The sequence below is a fragment of the Suricata suricatta genome, chromosome 16 (assembly GCF_006229205.1).
Source record: "Suricata suricatta isolate VVHF042 chromosome 16, meerkat_22Aug2017_6uvM2_HiC, whole genome shotgun sequence".
Lineage (NCBI taxonomy): Eukaryota > Metazoa > Chordata > Mammalia > Carnivora > Herpestidae > Suricata > Suricata suricatta.
The window spans coordinates 19,949,989-19,971,469 of record NC_043715.1 but is presented as its reverse complement, the minus strand read 5'-3'; the positions used below and the strand labels follow the sequence as shown (position 1 = coordinate 19,971,469).

The 21,481-nt window shown below is 40.1% G+C and overlaps 1 protein-coding gene and 1 long non-coding RNA gene across 2 annotated transcripts in view; one reads left to right on the top strand and one right to left on the bottom strand.

Annotated features, from left to right (window-relative positions):
• Positions 1 to 21,481, bottom strand: part of CDH11 (cadherin 11) — a 204,898-nt gene that overhangs the window by 31,414 nt on the left and 152,003 nt on the right. The window lies entirely within an intron of this gene.
• Positions 385 to 21,345, top strand: LOC115280569. The gene is made up of 3 exons (XR_003903846.1): positions 385 to 643; positions 2,790 to 2,885; positions 21,261 to 21,345. It is a non-coding gene; the product is annotated as an uncharacterized LOC115280569 (long non-coding RNA).

Genomic DNA, 21,481 nt, shown 5'->3' with positions numbered 1-21,481 from the left:
GTGCCCTAAGGAAAGGCAAGCAATAAGGACTAGAGCTCCACACCCTGATTCCTTGCCTATGGGTGCTATGGCATGAATGCTTGTATCCCCCCCTCCAATTTTTATATTGAAATCCTAATCCCTAAAAGTGGTGTCAGTAGTTCATGTGAACTTTGAACTTTGGGAGGGTACTTAAGTCGTAAGGGTGGAGCCCTCTGGAATGTGATTAGTGCCTCATAAAACAGATTCAGAGAGTTATCTAGCTCCTTCCATCTTGTGAAGACACAGTGAGAAAATGCGGGCTATGAACTAGGAAGAAGGCCCTTACACAACCATGCTGGTACCGAATCAGACTTCTAGCCTCCAGAACGGTGACAATTAAATGTTTTTTTGTTTATAGGCTACCCAGTCTGCTGTATCTTGGTATAGCAACCCAAAAGGACTAAGACACTTGTTTTCCACAGTGTTGTGGAAAACAAAGGAGATGTTGATGGAAAACAATTTGAAGATGGCTGGTAGCTCCATGATAGAAGCAAAATGTCAGAGCTGGCAGAAGTTTAATAGAGAGATCCTGGAAAACCTACAGAATGGAAGACCACAGTCAATTCTGGAAGTCAGGAAGGCTTCCATATGTACTAGGTTAAACCTGCTCAGAAGCAAGCAGGTAAGAACTTGAAATAATTTTTCAGCCCATTCACTGACCACTCTACACAAAGCAGAAGTCTTTCTAGTACATGAGGCTTAATCACAACCTCTGACCAAACACTGGCTATTTTGATGCAGTAGCAACTCCGAGGTAATGTGGCTTACAAATGAAACCATGCTTATCCTCATCAATCTGGAAGACTCTGTGCTTACCCAGGAATGTACCTTTCCAAAAGAGATCAGAGAGGGAATCTTCTATCTACCAGTCCCTAGATGAATATGGGGCAAAATAAATAAATAAATAAATAAACTCTGTAAACTCTGATAGCAACCCCCAAGCCATACACACATACAGTGGCAAAGGGTAAAAATATAACTGGCCCAGGAGGCTTATCCACAACTTTTGACCAATACATGGTCCATGGTGACCCAGGGGCAAGCACTAGCAGCTAGTCTAAAGGTAAGCACAGCCGGGGGTAGGAGACAGCCTGAGCAAGATATTGGAAGCTACACACTACTGGGGAAAAAGACCTTATGGAATTATTCAGCCAAGTCACAGAATAAGTACATGACCAAGCAAATGAATAACCACAAAACCCTCCTGGGGGATATTAGATTACAACTGCTACAGCATATTATTTAAACTGTCTAATTTTCAACCAAAAATTACAAGATATGCAAGAAACAATATAGTGCTACAAAACATTTTCCAATGAAAAAATATGAGACATGTAAGAGATAGTCACGTAAGACCATATATTGTATGAGTTAATTTTTATGAAATGTTTAGAACTAGAGAATCCATGGAGGCAAGAAGTTGGTTAGTAGCAGGAGCTGGGGTGAGGCTGTGGGCAATGGATTATTACTTCTAATGAATACAAGGGAGCTGAAAATGTTCTAAAGTTAGATTGTGTTCATCACATAACCCTGTCAATATATTAAAAATGATTGATTTTTATACTTTAAATGTGTATCTTATGATATGTAAATTATATTTTAATATACTTGTCTAAAAAAGTAGGTTATAATTTGTACTGATGTCATTATAAGGTGGCTATATAATTCACTGGGGTAGGGATGAGACCTATTGTTTTTGGAGAGAATTGATAGAAAAACACTCAGGCAAAACTTTTAAATGACCTTGTCTTAGCACTAAGATTTTATAATGAATCAGGGATTTGAGACAAAGAGAAGCTAATGCATTCCGTATAATAATGCTCATTTTAGGAGCTATTTTTCTAATATTAATTTAGATTGATGTCTTCTCCTATTTATGTTGTGGTAGAGAGGGTGGTCAGAAACTTAGAGTGACAAACAAGTACAGAAGATGACATTCCAGAAAAGAGATGATGCCTTGAAGTGAAAAGGAAGGAGGAACAGAAATTGGAGGATCAGTTAGACAGGGCAAACATTCCAAGCAAGGGATCCACATGCCCATGCGATGGAATGAATGGAGCCTGCTGTGATTTGAGGACTTCTGGTAGATCAGTGTTTCTTGCTGCTTGGTGGAAGAGAGGATAGAAGAAGTTGGATTGAAATCACAGAAGGTCTCAAATACCTTGCCAGAGGTTGGTTTCTATCTCATTCTGTAAGCTATGTTGACTTTTAAGCAATGGGCAAGCATAATCAGATGTGCACTCTAGAAAGATTTTTTTGTACATCCTTGTGGGGAAAGGATTAATGATGATAGATTAGAGGCAGAGAGATGGTTGAGGAGCCTGTTTCAAACGTTTCTTCAGAGAAAACAGTGATGGCAATTGTATGGAGAAGAATCTAGAAACATTTCTAAGGTAAAATCAATATATCAACGATGAATAGATCAAGAGTGAGAAATGGTACCAGGTCCATCATTGTTGTGACCAAAGCTTAGAGAACTGGTAAAACTAAGAGCAGAGGAAGAACAAGAATTGAAAGCAACAAGGGTTGAGTAAACCAAACTAATTGCAAACCAACTCAGATCTCTTATTTTAATTACTTGCTATATCTTGAATGTCAATCATGGATTTGAAGCTTAAAGTACTACTTTCTCTTCTGTCCATTTTCTTTACACAGTGTAACTACTCCATTGCTTCTCTTCCTCTCCTTAAGCAATGTTTCCCCTGGTCTCATCCCAAGAGCCTCATTTGTATTCTGTCTCTCACTCTCCTTATTTTGTACCTTAAAAGCCCTAACAACTAGCTTGGCCATGCAAGCTCTGCCTTGGAGGGTGGATGACAAAAAGAAACAGAGCAAGCCAAGAAGACAGAATCAGTATAGCCGAGGTAAGTAGCCTGATAACTTGTTTCATCTGGACTTGAGAATTCATTGCATCCTTTCACCCTAGAATTGTTCGATATTCATAAGGTTCTGAAAGTTTTGCTTTGGTCACAAAGTCCCCAACCCTACCAAAACAATGTTGTTGTTGTTGTTGTTGTTGTTGTTGTTGTTGTTAAGAAAAGAAGCAACTCAGATGTGAGCACAGCTATCAGTTGGAAAACACACCCCCGCTTTTTTTTTTAACTTGTTTGTAATGTTTATTTTTGAGAAAGAGAAAGAGAGAGGGGGAGAAAATGAGTGAGGAGGGGCAGAGAGAGAGAGTCACAGAATCCAAAGCAATCTGTAGGCTCCAGGCTCTGAGCTGTCAGCACAGAGCCCAAGGCGGGGCTCAAACCCATGAACTGTGAGATCATGACCTGAGCCAAAGTCAGACAGACGCTTAACCAACTGAACCACACAGGTGCCCCGAAAATACCCCTTTCTGTCCACGTGAGGGACTGTCCTTCAGCAGAGACTGCCTGGAGCAAGCCTGTTAGTTTGGAGAGGAACTGCACAAAGGGGTGGTGGAAATGGACTTTCATAAGAAGTATTAACTCCCCACATACCGCACCCCTAACACACACAGAAATGCCAGATGGCCCTGAGTGCCAAAGGGATTTATCAGGAAAACATTCCATCTCACGCTTGGCCTAAAGGGGAACTCCCTGACTCATGAAAAGTTTGGTACATGTCTTCAGTCGCCCACTCCCCTAGTTTGAGCATGTAAGCGAATTGCTTTCTGGGAAGTGTAGGCTTCTCTGTAGCTTCGCCTAAGAAGCATATGGAGTACACTTTCTAGTTCACTCAGGAATCCCAACTAAAGTCATTGGCTTGTTCTTAATGGGATTAATGGGAGTTGAGGAATCCATGCTGGCAGTTTAGGAAGCTGTTTAGCTTGACAGGAGGCCCGCCCCATGTTAAGGGCACATAGGCACACCAAGTGACTGGGCCTCCAACTTCCGGGGTGTTGGGTCTGGACCAGGAGGGTTGCACACGTAGAAATGCTCTTGTTTACCATGGACAACAAGTTTTGTAACCTGATACTCTTGCCCCCACCCCCATTTATCTTTTTAAGGTGTAAGATATACAGTAAAATTCACACTTTTAAACGCACAGTTCTGCCAGACCTGGTAACTGTAGACCGTCCTGTGACCACCACTGTAATTAAGACATAGAAGAAAATCCCCCCATCCTGCTTTGTAGTTATCTTCTCCCCAGCCTCCAACCCTTGGCAAGCACTGGTCTGCTTACTGTCCCAATAGTTTTGCCTTAGCAAGAACGTTATATAAATGGAAACACACAGAATGTAACCTTATGAGGTTGGCTTCTTTCACCAAGCATAAATGCTTTGGAAATTCATCCATGTTGTTTAGTGCAACAATAGTTCATTGGGATTTCATTGGTTGTACCACAGTTGATTTGTTGATTCCCCAGTTTATGAATATTGTAAGCTCTTTCCAGTTTTTAGTGATTATGAATAAAGTCACTGTAGAGATTTGCATATAAGGTTCGTGAGAACATAGGTTTTCTTTCACTTGTTTAAATGCCTCTCAGTGGGGATGCCTAACAAGAGAAAGTGCTTAAAGGTTTTCCCCATCAGTTGTACTATTTTGCACATAACCAGCAATGTATGAGAAGTCCAGGTGGCTCGTGTTCTCACCAACACTTGGTATTTTGTTCTTTGTGTGTATTTGTTTTATGTCACCTGCTTTTGCAGGTGGTTTTCATTGTGGTTTCTGTTTGTGTTTCTCTAATGACTACTTTTATAAAGCATCTTTGATAGGTTTCTTTTTTCATCTATACACCTTCTTTAGTGAAGTATTTGTTCAGATCTTCTATTCATTTTTTAAAAATATGATTGTTTTACAATTTTTGAATTTTAAGCGATATTTAAGTTTTCTAAACACAAGTCATTTAACAAAATATGTGAATGTGAGTACGTTTTTATCAGTCTGTGACCTGTCCTTTCCTTAAGAACAGAAGTTCTCAATTTTTTGAAGTAAAACTTATCCAGTTTTTTTCCCTTATGGTTCGTACTAAAAAATCTTTCTAACTCCAAACGTTAGACGAGTGTTTTCTCCTATATTTTCTTCTTGACATTCTGTACTTTTACATTTTAACATTCAGGTCTATTAAACATTTTGAGTTAATTTCTGTACAAGGTAAGAAGGACAGGATGAGGGTCTTCCTTTTGCATATGGATGTTTTAATTACAAGTGATATCCTGGTCATTATTGTTGCTTATATTTTTAATTTGTATATTTGAAAATATTTGTCACTTAATTTATTATTTAATTAACATTTAATTTTATTGTTTTTCTCATCTTTGTCTTCTTCTCCTCTTCCTCCCCACCTCCTCCTCCTAATTATTTTTATATTAAAATTGCCAGTCCTTGGCTATTTTGACCTATAAAAGCAGAAATTTTTAAGCTGGTAGGTAGGTCTCTTCTTACCAAATTGTTAACATTTTTTTAATAGGTTGCAGCAGGTAGATTTTTGTTTCTGTTGTCTTCAATTTCTTATTTGCCTCAGAAGTTCTCACTGTAAGCGAGTAATATGATTTTAACATTTAATAAATGTCAGGACTTAAAGGTACACACTTTGAATGAATATGCAAGAATTAAATCCATGCGAAACAGTCATTTAGTCGGATGACACCACTGCCTCACTTCTGCCCGTAAATCATTGGGAGATGAAGTCATCCAACAGCTATGGGTCCAGGCTTTATGGGAAAACAATTTGAAATTAGCCTTCAGATGTCCCCTTTTTTGGCAATTTGTCAAAATGAGCAATACCTTCTGAAAAATGCAAGGTTGGATACTCAAATACCTTCTGCTAGAAAAACCAAAAGACAAAGCATTAAATATTTTGATATGAAGGTTCTACAGGGTTGTCGGGTTTTTTTGCAAAGGAAGAAAAAAGCTGGATTTTCTTAAAATAGGGCTATGTAGAAGTACTCATTGTTACATCAAGAAATATAGGCATTTAAGCCCTATAATACCCCTGTATCACCCCTGTAATCACCCTACCCCTGACATTCCTGGGCTTGGTAAGAGTATTTAGAACTGGAGAAAAAATACAAGGCCCTTAGGTTCTATCCTAATTCCTCACAATATGTGTCAGCAAGACTCCTCACCAGTGTTCTACATCATCTCTCTGAATACTCCCAGTAATGAGGGGCTTGTTGTTTTCCAACCACATAAATTCCGTAGTCCTCAGTCCGACCTGAAAACATTTACAGAGAATAGTTGTATTATTTTACTCCCATCCATTAATCTACCTAGAGGAAGCCCTACCCCACCCAATAATTTTTGGGATTATTGTCTGTCCTAAACACATCAAGGCAAGTCTATTTTCTAATCTAACAAGACTCTGACATTTTGCCCTTACCCTTTTGAAATGGTTTTAAAATCTTTTACTACTTAGATAGATGTCAATTTCTTAGTGTTTTGTTTTGTTTTTGATAACTGGGCTTTTCCTATCTAGAAACGATTCGACAGTTGTGGTATGACCAAGGCAGACAGAATTTATTATCTCCCCCTTTATTCTTTTGAACAAGTAAAGGTCTGTACTTGGAAAATAAATGATTATAAAGAGAAGATACTAATGCCATAATGAAAGCTCTTTGCGGGTTGGCTAGTTTGTCTGCAGAAAAGTGGAGTCAGAAGTCCTGTCTCCTCAACATGACTAGCTTGTCCTCCTTCTTCTCCAAAAGTCCATTTCATGTATAAAGCTGCCCCTTCTCCAACCACAGTCCTCTGACCTCTGCCCACTGGGATTGGTTCAGGGATTGGCGTCTTCTCCAAGCCAGGTTAACCCTCTCTTGGATTTCGCTGGAACTCTCAAGGAAGAGGTGTCCTTTTTGGTTTTCCAGCATTAAGGACCTAAAACATTATGTGTACCTGGAGACTGTGATGGTTAATTTTATGTGTCAGTTGGGCTGGTCACCATGCCCAGATATTTAATCAAATATTAATCTAGACATTTCTCTGAAATTTTTCTTAGATAGTATTCGCATTCTTTAAATGTTTATTTTTGAGAGAGAAAGAGAGAGAGAGAGAGAGAAAGAGAGAGAGAGAGAGAGAGAGAGTGTATGTGTGTGTGTGTGTGACCCAGGGAGGGTCAGAGAGAGAGGGAGACACAGAACTAGAAGCAGGCTCTAGTCTCTGAGCTGTCACTACAGAGCCCAATGCGGGGCTCAAACTCACGAACCACGAGATCATTACCTGAGCCAAAGTTGGGTGCTCACCCAACTGAGCCACCAGACACCCTGACGATATTCACATTTAAATCAGTAGACCTTGAGCAAAGCATATTACCTTCCATTATGTGGTGGACATAGTCCAATCAGTTGGGGAGCTTAATAGCCAATCCATTAAAGGGCTTAATAGAAAAACACAGATGTTTCTAGAAGAAGAGAGAATGCTGTGAGCAGACTGCCTTTGGATTCAAACTAAGACTCTTTCCTGGATTCCCAGCCTGCCAGCCTGCCCTGCAGATTTTAGACTTGCCAAACTTTCACAGTCATTGCAAGCCAATACATCTCTCTCTCTTCTCTCTTTCTGTGTTTATGAATGCAGGTAGGTTTGTATGTATGTATGTATGTATGTATGTATCTACATAGTTTCCCTAGATAACTCTGACTAGTAGAGAGGCTGTAATTTCTTTCACATGAAGGAATAAAACACACATAAACACGGGAACATGCACGCATGTCAAAATGGGTTATAAACCTAAACTGCAGTCAAAATACACATATAAACTGTACAGTGACTCCATCCACTCCCATTTAACGTGTCACAACCATCTGTCTGTAGTAACCATGTTAGTACCTCACTTTTGAATCATCAGTTCTGATAGTTACATGTTAGTGCAATGAGAAGCATGCCGCAATTGCTTATCACGAATGCTGCTGTGCATTTAATTTGCCTCTGATACCACTAACCACTCTCATGAATATACACATGCATGGATGTTTCCAATATTTGGGTGACATTCTTGGATAGATTTTCTGAGGTAGAATGCCTGCTTGTGACAATTTGGCTCAGAAAGACATTTTCCAAATTAATTTTCCAAAAAAACATACCAATTTACACTTCTGTTGTCAAAACATTAAGGCATTTATTTCTCTGAATTCTTGCCAGTATCACTATTATAATTTTAACATTTTTTGTTTTCATGGAAATGGAGCAGTTTAAATGCTAGTCTATATTTATTTGATTATTAATTGGTGGGGATATATACATGATTCTTCCATGTTTTGTTAGTTACATTTACTCTTTTGTGGTTTGTTCCTAATCTTTACTCCTGTATCTGTTAGTATCTCATTGATTTATGTGAGCCATTTGGACGTTAAACATACAATCCCTTTACTTGCTGGATTTCACATAAATATTCTCCCTTCTCTACTTTTTGCCTTTCTGGGTCAGTTCCCTTTGCTCTTGCCCACTGCTTGACATACTCTTACACCAGATGTCTGAGTGGTTAGCTGCTCAGCCTTTCCAGGGTTTCACTCAAATATCACCTCACTGAAGCCTTCGGCAGCCAGACTATGTAAAATTTGAGTACCTTCTCTTCCACCTGAAAATTTCTTTCCACTTTCCCTAGTTTATGTTTTTCTCTTTACCACTTATCACCACAATAACTCTATATAATTTTAACTGTAACTATATATATGTGTGTTGATATACATACACACACACATACATATACTGACTTATCATGCTTATTTTCTGCCCCTCACACCACCAGAATGATAGAATACTTTTGCTAAATATTAACCAGACTTGATTCTCTTTGTATTTTCTGTCCCACTCCATTCCATTTTAAAGAGGCTGCCAGAAAAAGAAAATAAAATTAAGAGGCTGCTAGAATGTTCTGTGTTTCTGGCCTCAACGATATTTGCCCTGGAGAAAGAAGAACATAGCCAGAAGTCAAACAGTGTTTCAAACTCTTGTATAAAAGATTAAACCCAATAAAGAAGTAATAACAGCCAGTGGGGAGACATTCAATATCTTAACCTCACTCTCAGTGAAGACAAAAAGGTGTGATGTCCATCTGACTGAGCTGACCACAAGTTACCTCTTTGCCATGACCCCAAGGAGTGGGGTGTAAGTCAGAGGAGACGGGGTATAGGGGACTAAGGAAGTGAGACCCTAGACATTAGATATTTTATATGCTCTAGAGAGTCAAGACTCAGATTCCTCAGAGCAGAGTGGCTTGCACAAGCAAAATGTTTCTTGCAGCTGCATAGAGATGACAGTTCATTCTCTGTTTTCCAGAAGGTTTCTAGATTCCAGTGCAACCCTGAATAGGAAATTTAGGAGCAGTCATGGCCGGGGATGAGTTCTGCCTGTTTGGCAGAGTGGGCACGCCATATGGAGATTAAATAGATTTGAAAGGGAAAAGGAGAATGATCCTGTTTGCAGGACTAAGCTTGTGGTCTGAGATACTAACCTATATACTTTTCTGGTCCCAGTTGGTGGTTGCAGCTCAGCACTCCTTGGGCTGAATGAATCCCACCAAAGCAACTGAGTTTGGTTGGGTCTTAATCCGAGTAGGATTTTCTGCCTGCTCACAGCTGACCCAAGAGGAACTTTCTCATCCCAAACTTTCTCATCTTGTCTGGGGACCTGAAGGAAATACTTCAATGGGATATAAAGTAAGGCAGGCAACAATGGTATTTCCAAGCAGCTGCATTTGGGTCACCTTCTGGCAGGTTTGCTCTTTTACCTGATCAATACTAGTGGCCACAGAAGTGTTGGACATATAGCTGCTGGCTTTTCACATCTCCATTTACCTAATGGGGGGAGTCCTGTGGATTATGGAATGATTCACCTCAGATGATTCCTTTGTCCACTTTACCTTCACTCCATGTGGAAGAGGATTGTCTTCAGTGGGATTGCATTTACTTCAGTTCTGTGTACATATGAGGAATGTTTTATCTTACACCTTGCAGAATAGTCAAGAACTTTGTTACTCAGATGCTGTCTAAAAACCAAAAGCAACAGCATCACATAGAAGCTTGTTACAAATGTATAATCTCAGGGCCTTCCCCAGCCCCACTGAGTCAGTTTACAACAAAATCCCCAATTGATTCACATGAACATTAAAATTTGAGATGTGCTAGCCTAGCCCAGTCACTGAAACAAGTTGGTCAGACTTTATCATGAGTGCATTAGAATCTTAGCTGGGGGGGAAGAGTTGCCTCTGAGGCATTGACCTTGGGTACAAACTTTCAGGGAGCAACAAAAACTAAGTTATCAAGATAAATAAAAGTTAATGCATTTTTTCAGAAATTCAAAACTAATGCAAAAAAAATGCATGATGAAGAAAATATCAACTTTCAAAATAAAGATAGTAGGGATATCAATATTTCTTTTTCCTTTTCCTCTTGGCTCCAAAAGTGTTACGTTAGACACTGCTTTAAAGAAAATACAGATGTGTAGGTACCATCCTACTCTGAATCAGCTGGTCTGGGACAAGGGCAAGACCCCATCAGAACAGCAACAACAGTAAAGCCGGGGAACATTAAGTAGCTGGAGAAGGCAAGTCATTTGTCCTGTCAAGTTTCCTATCAAGTTCTATGTTTGTGTCAGGACTTAGTTAGCACTGATCATTTCCAGAACTTAAACCATGTGATGGCAGGGACTTAGTCTATTTTGTTATTGTTTACCCTGGGCCCTGATGAGTGTCTAGATTGTAAGACATTTAATAAGTATTATTAATTTGATGAACAAGTAAGTGATCATTCATCTCTACAATGTAATATTGTGTAGTTATTTGTGTTTTTAAACCCTTTTGCTGATATTGAATACTCTTCCTATAGTAAGTGAAACAGGGAACATAAAACAGTATAAACAGTATGAAGCCAATATTCTTTTTTTTATTTTCAGTATTTTTATATCCTAGGGAAGAGAGTTTTTTTTTTAAATCAGCCTTAAAATTGAAACATGCAAAGAGGAGAAACTGATATGTTAGAGTATTTCTCTAAGATAAATAAGATCACAGTTTATGTTCCTTATCTTTCCTTCTAAGAGTAGCTAATCACCTTTCTGAGTTTGTGGGAAAAGTCTCTCTGAGACTTTGAAAACCTGTCATACTGTCAACACACTGGGACAAAATTATTGGTAGGATGGACATAAAAATTATTACCCATAAAGGGTCACGTTGGAGATGGAAAGGGAGCACCATAAAAAATACTCTAGAACTACAGGTTCTAGGACTGGCTTGGGGAGAACCAGGACATGCAGTCACCAGGGTTGTTGATAATACCCCCAAGAAGTGCCTGCTTCTACTTGTTTCTAATAAACAAACAAACAAACAAACAAAAGAATGGCTGGAAGACATTTTGGTCTTCAGGACTTCAGGCATCTTTCTGGGGGGTGGGGGAAAGCCCACATAGTCAGTCGTATCTAAAGTATATTCTTTATTTGGAGTTCTATTCCTATGTTGAACAATTGAAAGAGAATCACTATGAATCTTAAATGGGTCCATTTCTAGAACATAGTAGGCTGCTAAACAATTGTCCATTTGATCTCTGACTGTGAGAATCATGTGCACGTTGCACACCCTTACAGGTGAGGGCAGATGTTAAATGTTTAGCAGAATGACTAGCAACTATTTTAGTTCCCTTTCTGCCAACTAGTATGGGTTTAATAATCCATCATAGTTCAAGCAAAAACCTATCTCATTAACTAGAAACTCACTTCATGGCAAAGCTCTCCACATCCTTAGGGTCGTTAGAATAAGATTTTGACACTTTCTTTCATTTAAACATTGGTGCCCTGAGCAAAAACAGTCAGAAGACCTCTTTGTGCAACTCACCATACAGCTGTATTCCCTTCATTTAGAGTCTTTTTCTTAGCACTAGAGATGCCCAGGTTTCAGATGCTGGAAAAGCTAGAGAGAAACCTCCGTAAGGGTTTAATGGTAGCTGACCAACTACTACCCAGCAGTATCCGAAATCCCTGCATTGGAGCAACACAGTTATAACCTTTCTGGTCCTCATTTGATTGACATGGTTGCTATTAGTAAATAGGATTGAAAGAGAAAGCTGAATGATCTCACTCAGAACTACAAGTTAAAATGCCTAGTGTTGATAATGCTCACCATTATTTACTAGTTTGTTCATCAGGTATTTACGGAGTCCCCATACATGGCAGTGCAAAAGAGTGCAAAGCCAGTGTCCTCATGGGACTGTCACTGTGGTGGGGCAAGGGACACAAACACTAAACAAATGTAATAGGCAATCATTATAATGTCACGTAGTGGTAAGGTCAGAGAAAGAAAACAAATGAGTGAAGTAGCTAGAAGGGGACTCAGTGACAAGGACTTGGTGTCATTTTTTATAAGGTGATGAATGAAGAACTTTCTTAGAAGGTGACATTTCAGAAGAGCAATGGTGGGTGTTCAGGGAAAGTTGTTCCTGTGTCTGGGCACTCAGAAAAGCGCCCTGCATAAGAAATTACATGGTGGCTGCCAACTGTTTGGAATTCAGTTTTCCAGAAATCAGAGTTATGTGACCAGCAGGAGAAGTATACTTTCTTCCCAGATTCTCTTCTCTATCCTCTGATTCTTAAAGCAAAGTAACTTACCTTCTAGAACCTCAGTTCTCTTATCCATTAAATGAGTTGTCTGGATACCATCAGTGCTGTCCAAACTTCCAGGGTACCATTGAATTCAATCTCACCATTCACCACCCATCCTCTGCCTAATCAACAGACCTGAGTAACAGATGTACTATTTATGTAATCTATATTTGTCTTAAGTAGTTTATTTTTTATCTAAATGGGTATATTTTGAAATGTTTCTGCACCCGGTTCCAATGTAGGGGGCAGGGAGGTTACCCCACCAACAATCTGCAGACACTAGCTGGGTGTCCTACTCAATTCTGACACTATTCTGACTTGGAGATAATGTCAGATTCAACAGGCTAATGGCTTAGTCCAGCGAGACTGTCCCCACCCCACTGTGCCAACTTCAGATGCCGTCACAAATCCAGGTTGTCGCATACACTTGTGATTGACTATAGTTCATAAGGTCTGACTACCCTCCTCTTCGTCTTTTTTTTTTTTTTTTTGAGAGACAGAGAGAGATAGCACAAGCAGGGGAAGGTCAGAGAGAGGAGGGTATACAGGATCTGAAGCAGGCTCCCAGCTCCAAGCTCTCAGCACAGAGCCCAATGTGGGCCTTGAACCCACGAACTGTGAGATCATGACCTGAGCCAAAGTCAGATGCTTAACTGACTGAGCCACCCAGGCGCCCCATCCTCCTCTTTGTCTTCAATTAATATGCTAGAGTGCCTCACAGAAAGCAGAACAACATTTTACTTACTAGATCACTGATTAATCCTAAAAGTATATAACTCAGAAACAGCCAGATGGAAGAAATACACAAGGCAAGGTATGGGGAAAAGGCTTGGGAATTCTGTGCCCTCTCTGAGCAGCCACTCTGCCCAAATCTCCATGTGTTCACCAATCTGGAAGCTCTCTGAACCCTGTCCTTTTGGTTTTTATGGAGACTTCATTATACAGGCACGACTGATTAAGTCATTGGCTATTGGTGACGGATTCCATTTCCGGCCCCTCTTCCCTCCCTGGAGGTCTGGGCAGGGCCGCAAAGTTCCAGCCCTCTAATCAAGTAGTTGATTCTCTTGGCAACTATCCTTCATCCTTAAGTGGGGTCCTGAAGTCATCTCATTAACTGAACAAGACACCTTAGTTATTCTCATCACTTAAGAAATTCAAAGGGTTTTGGGAGTGCTGCCAGAAAGGGGAAGAAAATTAAACATAACATTTCTCACTATAAATCACAATATCACAATTTTAAAAGGAAGCTTTGTGTCATTGCCATGAGTGGAAACCTCTCCATAGAACAGAAGGTAACTGCACAGTACAAACATGGAAAGAAAGCCATTTTGTTAAGTTCTAGCTATGAATTTGCTGCTTCATGAAGACTTTAATCTAGAGGTTTTATTTCCCTTTCCAGAAAGGGAATCTACAACAGCTAAGATACAACTTCAAACTAGCCCTTACTCCATTAGAGCAAGCAACAAAAATTTAACCAACACCCCTAAGAAGCCAACAACAGTTTATTGAATTTCTATAACATAGCAGGCTCTGTTCTAGGCTCTGGGACACACAGGACAAAAGACGCTCTTTGCTCCCCATGGCACTTACAGTCCAGAAAGTAACTAGATTTATTAAAAATAAACAATGCGTTGAAAAGATAAAATATCAGAAAGTGCTACATGCTCTTGTTGAAGAAAAAATTATTTGTGACACTTGTTAAAGGCGGTAAGGCACACTTTATTCATGTAGAGCCACTACAATGGGGTTTCCTGCTCGGGGAGACAACATGGACTCGACTCCAACTTAAACAAGGACAAGTGGGGATTTATGTCCAAGAAGCAGATGGGGGTCACTGGTGGAAAATTACTAAGAGGAAACATCAAGGTAGAGGGGTTCTTGCTAGACTGACTCAACAGGATTCGTGCAGAGTGTAGGCGAGGGTGGGTAAGGCTGAGAGGAGCCAGATAGTAAGAGTAGGGAATTTTCACTGCACTGACAGCAGGATTCTGGCTCAAACAAGATTCTACAAAGACAGAAGGATGGCCATGTTCAGGCCTAGTGGGACTGAGGACACAGAAGATTAAGGTTTGATCAGAGTAAGCAGTCTTTGTCACTCTGCAGAGAATGACAGACAGGGAGTAAGAGGCTACTTTAGACTGGGTGGTCATGGAATGAGCCACCCTAGGAGGAGGTGGATTCCAGACAGAGGGAGAATTGTGTGCGGCTTTTCTGCTTAGTTATTTGAAACGGAACACCTTTCTCCCTTTAAAAGGCATTGTTATTCAATTTAATTTTAAAAATCATTTCTTCCAACTACCAGAAATGCAGAAATGCAAATTTCACACTTGGAAAACATTGAACTACAGGGATCAAGAGTCCTCATAGCTTGAGGGTAGGAGTCACTCTTTTCCTGCTCCGGAGGTGGCTGCTGGACGGGGAGATCCCTGGGGCCACAACAAGATTGTCTTCATTTTAAAGCCACTGGATCAAGTCTTTCCAAGAGAATCCAGAGTCCCTAAATTTGCTTCTGGATCTAAGGTTAACTACTGAATCATTTGCAGGTGCTAGAAAGAGTCAAAAGGTAGAAAAAAGCCCAAAGAACAGCAAGTGCAGCAACTATAAAATCATTCATCTGTGCAGCAATTTATATATGTAGGTAATTTCCTCTTCTAGGTCGTCCAGTCCTGGAATTCTTGGATCCACGGTGGACAGAGATTACACATCCCTATCATATAAAGACAATAAGACCCACAGAAAGGAAGCAGATGTTTTCAGGACTAGCAAGACACATCATCTGATAGCACTTCCATCTGTTCAGTCCAGGTCCAATTTGATCTGAGTGTGCATTGGGTGACTGTCCTGGGAGGGATATCTAGTCACGTAAAATCTGAACTAAAGGGACGCCTAAGTGGATCAGTCAGCTAAGCGTCTACCGTGGGCTCTGGTCATAATCTCGCAGTCTGTGGATTCAAGCCCTGCTTTGGATGCTGTGTGGACAGCTCAGAGCTTGGAGCCTACTTCTGTTTCTGTGTCTCCCTCTCTCTCTGCCCCTCTCCTACTTTTGCTCTCTCTCTCTCTCTCTCTCTCTCTTGCTCTCTCTCAAAAATTAACAAACATTTAAAGTTATCTAAATTCAAAGTATTATAATGATACTATCAAAACATGGGAGTAGGGAGCAAAGAAGGATAGCCAGATGAATTCTCTTGTCTGTTTCTAAGAGCTTAGAATTCTGAAAAACTTAGAATATAAGAATTTATTTCTCTGTATCCATCCATCCCTATATGCCTACCCTGAGCATTTACTCAGTGCCTTCTCTGTGCTGGAAACCCAAAATGTAAAAAAGAAACAACGGGTGCCCCACAGGAGAGTTGATCTGGTTTGCTAGACTACCTCTTGACTAATTCAGAACAGAAAGTTATTTGATAATTGTACTTCTAGGCACTACTATTTCTTTCACATACCAGTTAGGTGTTTGGAAAAAAAATTTAAGGAGAAGTTTACTGTAGCATCAAATAATTTCCAATTTTTCTGAGTGCTAAGTGAGGTAAAAATTGTGGTTAAATTAAACTCAGCAGAGTTGTTATGAAAGAAAAGTATTCTAATGAAATTATATGTCTGCAAATCTAAACATTTTCAGAGAATATGTCTATAAAAAAGGAGCACTATTGTTTCAGCAAATGAGCAAAAATACATCAAATATGAAATTCCTTATATTAGAAATGTCAGTTTTTGCAGTCCCTGACAAGCTCATCCAAATTTCAAATACCACATGATGCATAGTTTCTATCCAATTAAATACAGTTCATAATCATGTGAATGTACTTACTGTCTTCCAATAAGATACTTTAAAGCTATTTTACATGATGCTTTGCCAGTTTTATCCTATGTATTGTAGTTTAACAGAAGTGAATTCACTGATCAGATAATTAGTCTAATTAAAACAAAAAATTCTTTCTGATGGTAGGAAACTTTTGCTGGTTCTCTGCCTGAACTAAACTACCACATGCTAAGCTACGTTCTATGGTTGCCTCAGAGACAGAAGTGAGAAAAAGGAAGCAAGTGGTAGCAAATTCTTCCCTAACCTGTCCTGAAACCTGGGACAGGGACAAGAATATGGACACCGACCGTATAGTCGTTCCCGTCTATTGAGCGTTTCCCCTTTCTGGGGACTGGCAGTGGCTCTGGCAATAGGACCTCACTGATTCTTCACCACCACATTCATTCTTTACCACCACATGCACTTTACATTGCATGTTTGTGGAAAATTAAGTCCAGAGAGGTCAAGACACCATTCCAGAGTCACACAGTAAGTAAGTGTTGGAGCCATGTTTTACACACGGCATGTATCGAACGCCACACCTAAGAAGGGGTTTGTTGCTTTCACTCTTGGGCTGAAGATTCTGGCTCTGAGCCGTGTGGGGGGCATGTTGCTTCTATGAGCCTGTGAGAGATAAGCAGGTAGCGGCAGTCGGTTGATTACAGTGACAGAGAACGATAAAGTCATGTTTAAAATGTATCAAGACACATGGAATGAAAAAGGCCCTTTTGAGAAGATCATTAAAAAATGATTAGTTGAGTTAGTCTGCAAGATAAAAATTCAATTCTCACTCAGAGGCCATTGGGACCTGACAATATCCTGACACTGACTTTTTTTTAAGACACGATTTTAATCACAGGAAGAGGATAAAATATCAAACTTCTGTGTGAATCGTAATACAAACAGCTATGAAATGCCTAATCAGTTTTTTATAGTTGATTTTCAACATTTACGTTGTAGAGACAGGCAAGCTGCCGCAGAAACAGTGCACGGTCTTATCCCATCAGTTGGGTGTGGACGCAGAAGGCAGGCTAGGCCGTCAGAGGCACCACCAGGTCCTGCCATCCCATCTGTGGTGAATGGCTGTTCAAAGGCTTAAACCCAACGAGGTGGGGAGTGCCCATCCCATCTTTACTGCCAGTGTCTCAGCTGAAGCACTGATGCTGAGGACTGTCACTGTGATTGGCTCTTTCCCCCAAAGGAAAAGCCCCCGGACCAAGGTGGAAGAAATGGGACCCGTCCCCGTCCAGTTTTACAACCACTTCCTGCCGAAGCCTGGGACAGACGTGTGGCCTCTCACTCACCATCTCTGCCTGGGTAACCTGGGCAGGGTAGCCCATACTTTGCCTTCTCACAGGAATCACATCAATTTTTCATGTCTAATTCATGCTTTCCCACACAGGATGAGCTCAAAAGTCCTCTAACTCAAGAAATAATTAGTGAATTAATTAATACACTCTTCTAATTTTTCAAAGCATTTGACATACATGGATAAGGTTTATGCTTACTAATTATCCTTATTAATAAAACTAAAGTCAGCATTACTCTTAGGCACCAGAGGGACTTACTTACTTCACTATCAAAATAGTCAAGTTGGCAGAGAACAGTTAGAAACATAGTCACTCCGCAGACCTAAACTGCCCCCGGATGGCTTCTACTCTATAAGCCGGGTACCGGGCTCTGTAACCAGCGAGCACAGCAAATCCCTACTGCTGATGACCTCCTTGGCAGTCTGTCTGTCACAGGAGCACCTCTGGTTTACAAGTCCAACCCAAACTTAATTCAACTTTCCCCCCATAAACCTACATCTCCTTTTGGATTTGTGACCACAGATACCAAGATCACAATTCACTCAATTTCTCAGATGAGGAAGCATAAAATCAGACCAGCATTCTCTACTCAGCCATCAAATCTGGATAAATCTGTCTTATTGATATGCCATTGTTCATTCAAGAAACATTGCTTTCTGTACCTATTATGTTTCAGGCACAGCGCAAAGGGCTAGGCGTACAATAAGAAAACATGATCCTTTCCCCCTTGGAGCTTACACTCTGCTGTGGCAGTCAGACCCACACACACAGAAAAGGCCAGTAAGTTAAATAAGTTCAAAGAGTTACAACTGATGCAAATGGAACTAGTGAAGTGTGGCCCACTTTGGATGGAAACGGAGCCTGTCCGGTCTGTACAAAGAGCTGACGGATGGCCGGTGTGGTTGGAGTGTAGTGCCCAGGAAGGAGAACGGGACAAGATGAAGTTGGGTAGGTATGCAGGGTTCTGATCATGTAGAGCAACAAAGTAATGAAATTGGAATTTATTTGAGGACTTTAGGAAGCCAATGAAGAGGTATGGTTTTGGAGTCATGTGATCTGAGTTGTGTGTTAGTATCTTTCTGGCTTCTTTGTGAAGAAGAGGTTGGAAGTCAGAGAGAATGGCTTTGGGTTTGTCTCAGTCTTCCAGCTCACAGGTGAGGATGGTCTAGACCAGGCTGACGGCAGCACAGAAGAGGGCAGCCTTGCCTCTTTCCCGTCTCCTATGTACTGACTTATCGGGGGCCCTCATTATATCTTATTTTGACTTTCGTAAATACCCTTCCCCTTATTTAGATGTTCCTAATCTGTCCTCCACACTGCCTGCCAGATAGACTTGTGCTCAGAGATCCCAACTCACTTCTTACCTTCCACCCACCACCACCACTGTCCTGTGAAAGCTCTCAAAAAGAAGTGAAGGACACTCACAATTACCTAGGAACAACTAAAAATACTTCTGACTTGGTTCCACCTGACGTAAGAGTGATGCTCTTGAGGCACCGAGCATGTGTATTCTTAGCAAGTTTCTCCAAGCCATGTAGATCATGTGCTCCCTTGTCTTCCCCACCATCCCCAGGAACACTGGCTTATTAAGGTACAATCCAGGGGGCACCTAGGTGGCTCACTTGGTTAAGTGTCTGACTTCAGCTCAGGTCATGATCTCATGGTTCGTGGGTTTAAGCCCCATGTTGGGCTCTGTGCTGATAGCTAGCTCAGAGCCTGGAGCCTGCTTCAGACTCTGTGTCTCCTTCTTCTCTGACCCTCCCCTGCTCACGCTGTCTCTCTCTGTCTCTCAAAAATAAATAAAAAACATTAAGGAAATCAATAAAAAGATACAATTCAACTAAACACAAGATCTGTCCAAAGAGTTACAACTGATGTTGCTACTGCAATTGGACTACCCTCTTCCATTCACTGTCAACATCTCACTATCTCCTGTTGTATCTTTTATATATGTTGTCCCCTCCAACTTGAAGGAGAGAAAGTATCCTGTTGCACTGTCTGGGGAGGTGGGTTGGCACAGAGGTGATTAGAAGACAACAGGATAGACATTTTGAAACAGGGCTGGGAAGACCAAAAGATGTCAAAGGAATATAGCAAGATTCATTATGCATCCCAAAGTCACTAGCAGGGTCTACCAAATAAGATTTTGATAAATGAGTGGATGAATGATGGTTGTAACCAATGCCCACTCCTCAAGTACAGGGAGAACAGAACAGTGTTCCTTCTTTAGCTGAATCTATGTCATAAAGTAGTGATTACTTTATATTGAAATAAGGAAGAACCACTTAAACTAAGATTGCTTTTAAGGCACTATGTTCCAAATGAAAGAGGACTCCACTAGTCAGGAAACACGTTTTATTTCCAAGCTTCTAAGAGGGTTCTACAAATAACAGAGACTCAAAGTAAAAAAAGAGAAGATGAAAAGGAAAAAAAAGAAAAACAAGTATTTTAACTATTGAAAATTAGACAGCCTTTTTTTTTAAACTTAAACATAAAAATCTAAAAATGTAATTGTCAAATCTAATCTAAATACATTCCTAGACAAAAGGGATCATCCATGGTGATGGGGTTACTTACAGCTGTATTCTTGTTTAAGTGCTATTCATATTCCTTTTGAATTATTTCTTTATTTCAAATTCAATTGGAGATCTGTGCAAATCTAGCAAAATAGTCTTTGGATTACAAAAACTATATAAAAAACGAACAGAACCTGCAATTATGGAAGTATGAGAATGTGCAATCCTTCACTGAAATGTAAGATTCCAAAGTGACATTGTCCACAGAATTTATTCCACTGAAGTGTTCAGACAGTTTGATTTAAATGCAAAGTAAAATGAAAGTGAGCACTTCATAAAAACATTTCTCTTTTTATGCATTTTGACTGAGTCATGATAACAGTATGTAGCAGGCTATCAAGAAATGCTTGAAACAAAGTTTCACAATAAAGTAAAAAAAAAAAAAGATAATCTAAAAATTGTCTGCAATCCAAGAGAAAGCATGTGCCCTGTGTCTTAGGGGAAAGGGGGAAAACGCTTGTAGCAGAACTGTGTGTGGTCTTTCCCCGAGTATTGCTACATTTTGACCTTTGGCCCACCTAAATAGGTGTAGGGTTCTCCACGGAAGTCCCAATCCCCAGGCAGCCACATGGGACTTCCAGGGACAGTAGGCATACTGGCATTGACCCTCAGAATCCACCAGGGTCCCTGCCCTCATTCTGAGTTTGTTGCCCAAAGCATATTTTAAGGTTTGGAAATGAATTTCTCTTCCTTTTATCAAAATTTAAAATGCCACATTATTTTAAGAGGAGTGAAATTCATAGGAGGAAAATAGAAGCAGTTTCAACTGTCAGAGTCATATGAGAGCCTGGCAAGATCAAAGTAGGGAAAAACAGAATAACATCGGATGTCTGATAACCGCATGTGGCAGATTTAGATTTCTGACCCTGCCCCCAGCCCCCAAATGCTTGGTATGGGGCATAAAATCTACATCTTGGAACTTTAGAGGTCTGATCATTTCATTTCCTCATGGATTTGTCTCTCATAACCACTGAATTACTGACATACGAGATAAATGCTTATTATATAACAAGTATTGCAAAATCAGAGACTGACCTAGATCTTTCGCATCCTTCTTTTTCAGAAGATGTGTGCAAAGAGAAGCCAGGAAGCTAACACTGAGAATGTACAAGAAAGCTTTACATGATGTTACAGAATATTGTCTGGAAAAAAAAAACATTTGCAAAACATATTTGATTTTAAATAAACAATAAAAGCAGCAGACTACAACATCTCATAAATAGGGTTATTAAAAGATCATAATTATCTTAAATTAGAAATATAAATGGGTCATTAGAAATACTTAAA